This window comes from Amphiura filiformis, chromosome 20 (genome assembly GCF_039555335.1).
Source record: "Amphiura filiformis chromosome 20, Afil_fr2py, whole genome shotgun sequence".
NCBI lineage: Eukaryota > Metazoa > Echinodermata > Ophiuroidea > Amphilepidida > Amphiuridae > Amphiura > Amphiura filiformis.
Window position 1 is genome coordinate 7,513,959 of NC_092647.1, and position 5,450 is coordinate 7,519,408.

The 5,450-nt window shown below is 33.6% G+C and overlaps 2 non-coding genes across 2 annotated transcripts; both read right to left on the reverse strand.

The window, feature by feature from the left end:
• Nucleotides 1-608: 608 nt before the first annotated feature.
• Trnaq-uug (transfer RNA glutamine (anticodon UUG)) lies at nucleotides 609-680 on the reverse strand. Its single transcript has one exon. It is a non-coding gene; the product is annotated as a tRNA-Gln (tRNA).
• A 2,607-nt stretch (nucleotides 681-3,287) lies between these two features.
• Trnaq-uug (transfer RNA glutamine (anticodon UUG)) lies at nucleotides 3,288-3,359 on the reverse strand. Its single transcript has one exon. It is a non-coding gene; the product is annotated as a tRNA-Gln (tRNA).
• Between the last annotated feature and the right edge of the window lie 2,091 nt (nucleotides 3,360-5,450).

The window sequence follows — 5,450 nt, forward strand, 5'->3', positions numbered from 1 at the left end:
CAATTTTCATAAGCTATTATAGGCCTACGATTAAAGCTATTTATTTATTTACTTATTATTCATTTATTCATTTATTCATTTATTCATTTGTTAATTTATTCATTTATTCATTTATTCATTTATTCATTTATTCATTTATTCATTTATTCATTTATCCATTTAATCATTTAATCATTTAATCATTTATTCATTTCTTCAATTAATCATTTATTTATTTATTTATTTATTTATTTATTTATTTATTTATTTATTTATTTATATATTTATTTATTCATTTATTTATTTATTCATCTAATTGGAGCAAAAACAAAAACAAACAAAAATACTTGGATCGCTGGATTCAAAGTCCAAAGTGCTAACCATTACACCACGGGTCCAGATGTGTTCAGCTAATCCGTAGACATGACATTTGATCCAATCATAATAGTCCATAATGTGGGTATTTTAGCATTCTCCCTTTTTAACATTGTTTTATTCAATCCAAAATTTAACAGAATGGTCCTTCAATTTTCATAAGCTATTGGCCTACAATTAAAGCTATTTATTTATTTGTTTATTTATTATTTTTATATTTAATTATCTAAATGAAGAAAAACAGAAAAAATACGAGGTCCCGCCGAGACTTGAACTCGGATCGCTGGATTCAAAGTCCAAAGTGCTAACCATTACACCACGGGACCGCTGTATATGGCTTCATATTGTTAAATTTGAAATTTTAATTCAACATTTCCGATATATAGGTTATATCCTAGTTCTATAAGCTGCATATCTTATCAGTGACTGCTATACCTTGTTTAGGACTTTCAAAAGAATTACCTACATGTGCAACCATGACTTACACTTTCACTTACCCGTACACTTACACTTACAGTTTGATACTGGAGAGAGTAGGCTAGTTGAAGGAGTTTGTTGTCTTGGCATTCACGACGTTTGATGGCAAGGAGTTCCACTGATTGACAACTCTCTGTGAGTAGAAATCTTGTCTGCTCCTGAGCGCTTTGTGTAGCATTGGTTTGAACAGCTTCTGACTTAGTCTTCTTGTGTCTGTGGTTGCTAGCTTGAAGAATCTGTCTTGGTCCACTCTCTCAAAATGATTCCAGATCTTGAATGTTTCGATTAAGTCGCCTCAAAGTCTTCTTTGCTCCAAGGTATAAAGCTTCAGCTTTTGAAGTCTTTCCTCGTAGGTCATGTCTCTTATATCTGGGACCAACTTAGTAGCTCTCCTTTGGACTTTTTCCAGAGTGGTGATGTCTTTCTTTAATCAAGGACTCCAAGCTTGAACACAGTATTCCAGGTGTGGTCTGATGTAAGCTTTGTAAAGAATGGTGAAGCTGTCTCTGTTAATGAACTTGAATGTGCGTTTGATAACCCGCATACAATTTATGGCCTTATGGGCTGCTTTAGTAACGCTCGACTTGCAGTCACTAGTCAGATAAACACCCAGGTCTTTCTCTTCCTGTGTGGTTTCAAGCGTAACACCTTCCATTACGTAGTCAACTTCTGGATTGGTGTTTCCAAAATGCATAGTTTTGCATTTCCCTGCATTGAAACTAAGGTAAGGAGCCATTTTGAGGACAATTTCTGGAGCTTATCTATGTCACTTTGGAGTTTATCTGCACTCTCCGGGGTTTCAATAGTGGTGAAGATCTTGGTGTCATCAGCAAACATTTGTATACTGGAGTTCACATGTTGCGGCAAGTCGTTGATGTACAAAATGAACAGCAGCGGTCCCAACACGGATCCTTGAGGAACTCCGTTAAACACATCAGCCTGGTTTGAAGTAGTATTTCTTACGGTGACTGTTTGTGTTCTTCCCATTAAGAAATCCTGGATCCAGCTCAAAACTTTTCCAGTGAAGCCATACGCATTCAACTTGTTGATTAATCGCTTATGTGGTACCGAGTCAAAAGCTTTTGCATAGTCAAGAATATGATGTCGACTCCGGCTCCCTGATCTAACTCAGTAACTTCTACAAGTGTCTCAAGTAAATTTGTAAGGCATGACTTTCCTTTCATAAAGCCGTGCTGTCTTTCTGATAGTGCACCATGTTTTTCAACATGTTCTGTCATCTTCTTCTTGATTATGGTTTCCATTATCTTGCATGGTATATACGTGAGGCTCACTGGCCGGTAATTTCCTGCACTCTTTTTGGAACCTTTCTTGAAAATGGGAGTCACTCTGGCAGTCTTCCATTCTTTGGGTAAACTTCCTAAATCCAGTGATTTTCTGAAGATTAGGTACAATGACAATGAAACTTCTTCGCTACATTCCTTGAATGAGGAATACTACGGGAACCAGCGCCTTTTGTTAGAAGTCACACATGAGTAAAGTGGATAACCTCTATTGGCCTGAATGGATACATGGATCAGATTGTGTCAAATTTATTTGTTTATTTCGTTTTTCAGAGATAAAAGTTTATATTTTTTATTTTTGTAAACGATTTGTGAATCGAGTTTTGAAGTGTTAAGTAAACCTATATTTATTTATTTTTAATTATTGTTGCAACCGATTTTGAGATTATTTCAGCCGATACATTTTACACATTTTTAAACAATACTTTAATTGTATGCAAAACAATCACCATCTGTGATACGGCAATCAACGCACGCAATAATGAATGACTAATCATTGAAATGCTAATGTGCTGAATAGGGAAATTATCCGGAAATTTTGTGAAATATTTTCATGAATAGCAACAATATCGAATTAAAAAAAACAATGTTTGGTAAATAATTGGATATAATGCTAATATTTTCTTGGCAAACAAATTAGCAAGAGAAAGTTTATGTAATATTACTTGAAAAATCGTAACGCCAGAAAAATCGTAACTGCGCTTATTTCTTTCTTTCTTTATTTTATTTATTTATTTATTTATTTATTTATTTATTTATTTATTTATTTATTTATTTATTTATTTATTTATTTATTTATTCATTTATTTATTTATTTATTTATTTATTTATTTATTTATTTATTTATTTATTTATTCATTTATTTATAACAAGTTTACTTTACAAGTGACTAACTTTGGAATTTAAAGTGCTCAAACCCATTACAGGTGAGCTATAGAAACAAATTTTCACGGAATACCCTCACTTACGATCATTGGGTATACCGATCATCAGACGGATCGTAAGTGAGGGTATTCCGTGAAACTTCAAGTAACGGTTGCCTTGCCAGAGGTCTATACTTTGAATTTTATTTATTTATTTATTTATATATACTTATTTACTTATTGTTTAATCATCCAATTGAAGAAAAACAAAATAAAAGCATTAAAAAATACGAGGTCCCGCCGAGACTTGAACTCGGATCGCTGGATTCAAAGTCCAAAGTGCTAACCATTACACCACGGGACCGCTGTATATGACTTCATATTGTTAAAATCGTTTACATAATCTCCGGACCATTAGGACGATGTTCGTATTTTGATAACGTATAGCTCCTTCTATTTTTAATTCAACATTTCCCATACGAGTCTGAATGGATACATGGATCAGATTGTGTCAAATGTATTTGTGTATTTAGTTTCTCAGAGAAATAAAGTTCAACACATTAGTTTGTGAACGATTAGTGAACGATATCCGGGTTTGGGGTTTTAACTAAACCTGTTTTTAATTATTGCTGCATGCCGATTTAGAAATTTTACACATTTTAAAACAATACTTTAATTGTATGCAAAACAAATACCATCTGTGATACGGCAATCAACGCACGCAATAATGAATGGCTAATCATTGAATTGCTAATTTACTGAATAGGGAAATTATCCGGAAATTTTTGTAAAATATTTTCATGAATAGCAACAATATCGAAATAACAAAAACAATGTTTGGTAAATAATTGGATATAATGCTGATATATTCTTTTCAAACTATGTACTTAGAAAGAGAAAGTTTTAAGTAATAATACTTGAAAATCATAAGGCGTCAATTAGAGTGTTTACATGCAAGGTAATACAATATACACAACGAAGTCACATAGACGGGTGTACATGCCCCCCACCCATAACGCCTCAAGAAATGTATTGCAATGTCACTTTTTAATTATTTCATGTATTTCGCACTTTTTTACTCTGAGATTAAACTTGGATCAAATTCTCCTTGTTCAAGATTAACCGATTACTGTTAATTATAGTTGCATTTGAGAAAATACAAACGATTTGTTATTTCCTTTGTTGTACTTTATACAGAGCTGTTAATCTGCTGAAAATTAAAATATTAATTCGTTCTTAGGACTTAATTATTTCATATTAGATGGGTTGTTAAGCTGGCCACCACAGCTGTTCCACAAATCAAAAAAATTAATTATTAGAAAATATTGTTGCAACGTGTTATTTTTATATTAATAATCATTTCTATGCATGATTGAAAAGATTAATTATATTATGAAAAGATACTTATTATTGGATTCTCCGGGATTTATTGAGTAAATAATTTGCTTGAAGTTTTAATAAAACTAGAATGTGGCGCAAACAAAAAGTTGTTAATTTTATAATTTGACTTTTCAATTTGCGTAATATCTTTGCCAAAAGTGCATTGATTCTCAACCTACAATCTGATAAAAATGTGAAGGGAATTGATTGCTATCTAGAGAGAAAAAGAGAGAGAAGAATAAAACCGAAGTCAAATAAAAAAACAGTAATCGTAAAATGGTATGCGTAGATGGGGCCATCGCGGAACATCACGAAGTCCCCACAATAATACGGTATGTCAGAAAAATGAGAAAGACACCGTTTCTAAGAGTGGGGACTATTATAGGGTTCCCCACCTATCTCGCCGTTTTACGTGCATGTAAAGAGAGGGGCTTGGTGATAGGAGAGGTTTATTTTTTATTAAAAAGTGGGGACAATCCAAAATGGCCCCCAGAATGTAGGTGAAAGTTACTAGTATACACTCCGCACTATTTGTGAGAGCATAATGCTCTCTCTCTCTCTCTCTCAACTTTTAAAGAAGCATATATCGGGGTGAGAGATGGGGTATGTCAAAAAGAAATAGGGGATGCTCTATCGAATCGAATGATCATTCTAGGACCTATGTTTAGCGTGTAGTGGGGACCGAATTCACACAAATTTGGTACCCAGAAGGCGATATGTTCCCACTATTACGATTTGGCGATGAGGGGAGAGAGAAAGGGGAGATATATACAAACATATATTAAAACCCAAAAGAAATAGGAATATAAAAGATATTGATATTAATTTTGAGAAGGGGGTTCATATAGGTTTGCTGACTGAAGTAAGATAACATTGTTTAAACTCTTCATTCCAGGGTGACAAAAACGAGAAAGTGAGCGACAAGATAGTGGGAGGGAGCAAAAGAGGGTTGAGAGAGAGGAGGGAGAAGGGGAAAAAGGACAAACTTATGGTCTCTTTTCTAATGGAAATCACGCAAGTTCAGTTGGCATTTTTGGAATCCATGTGTTTTTTGATCGGCGTGCATCAAGTGCAT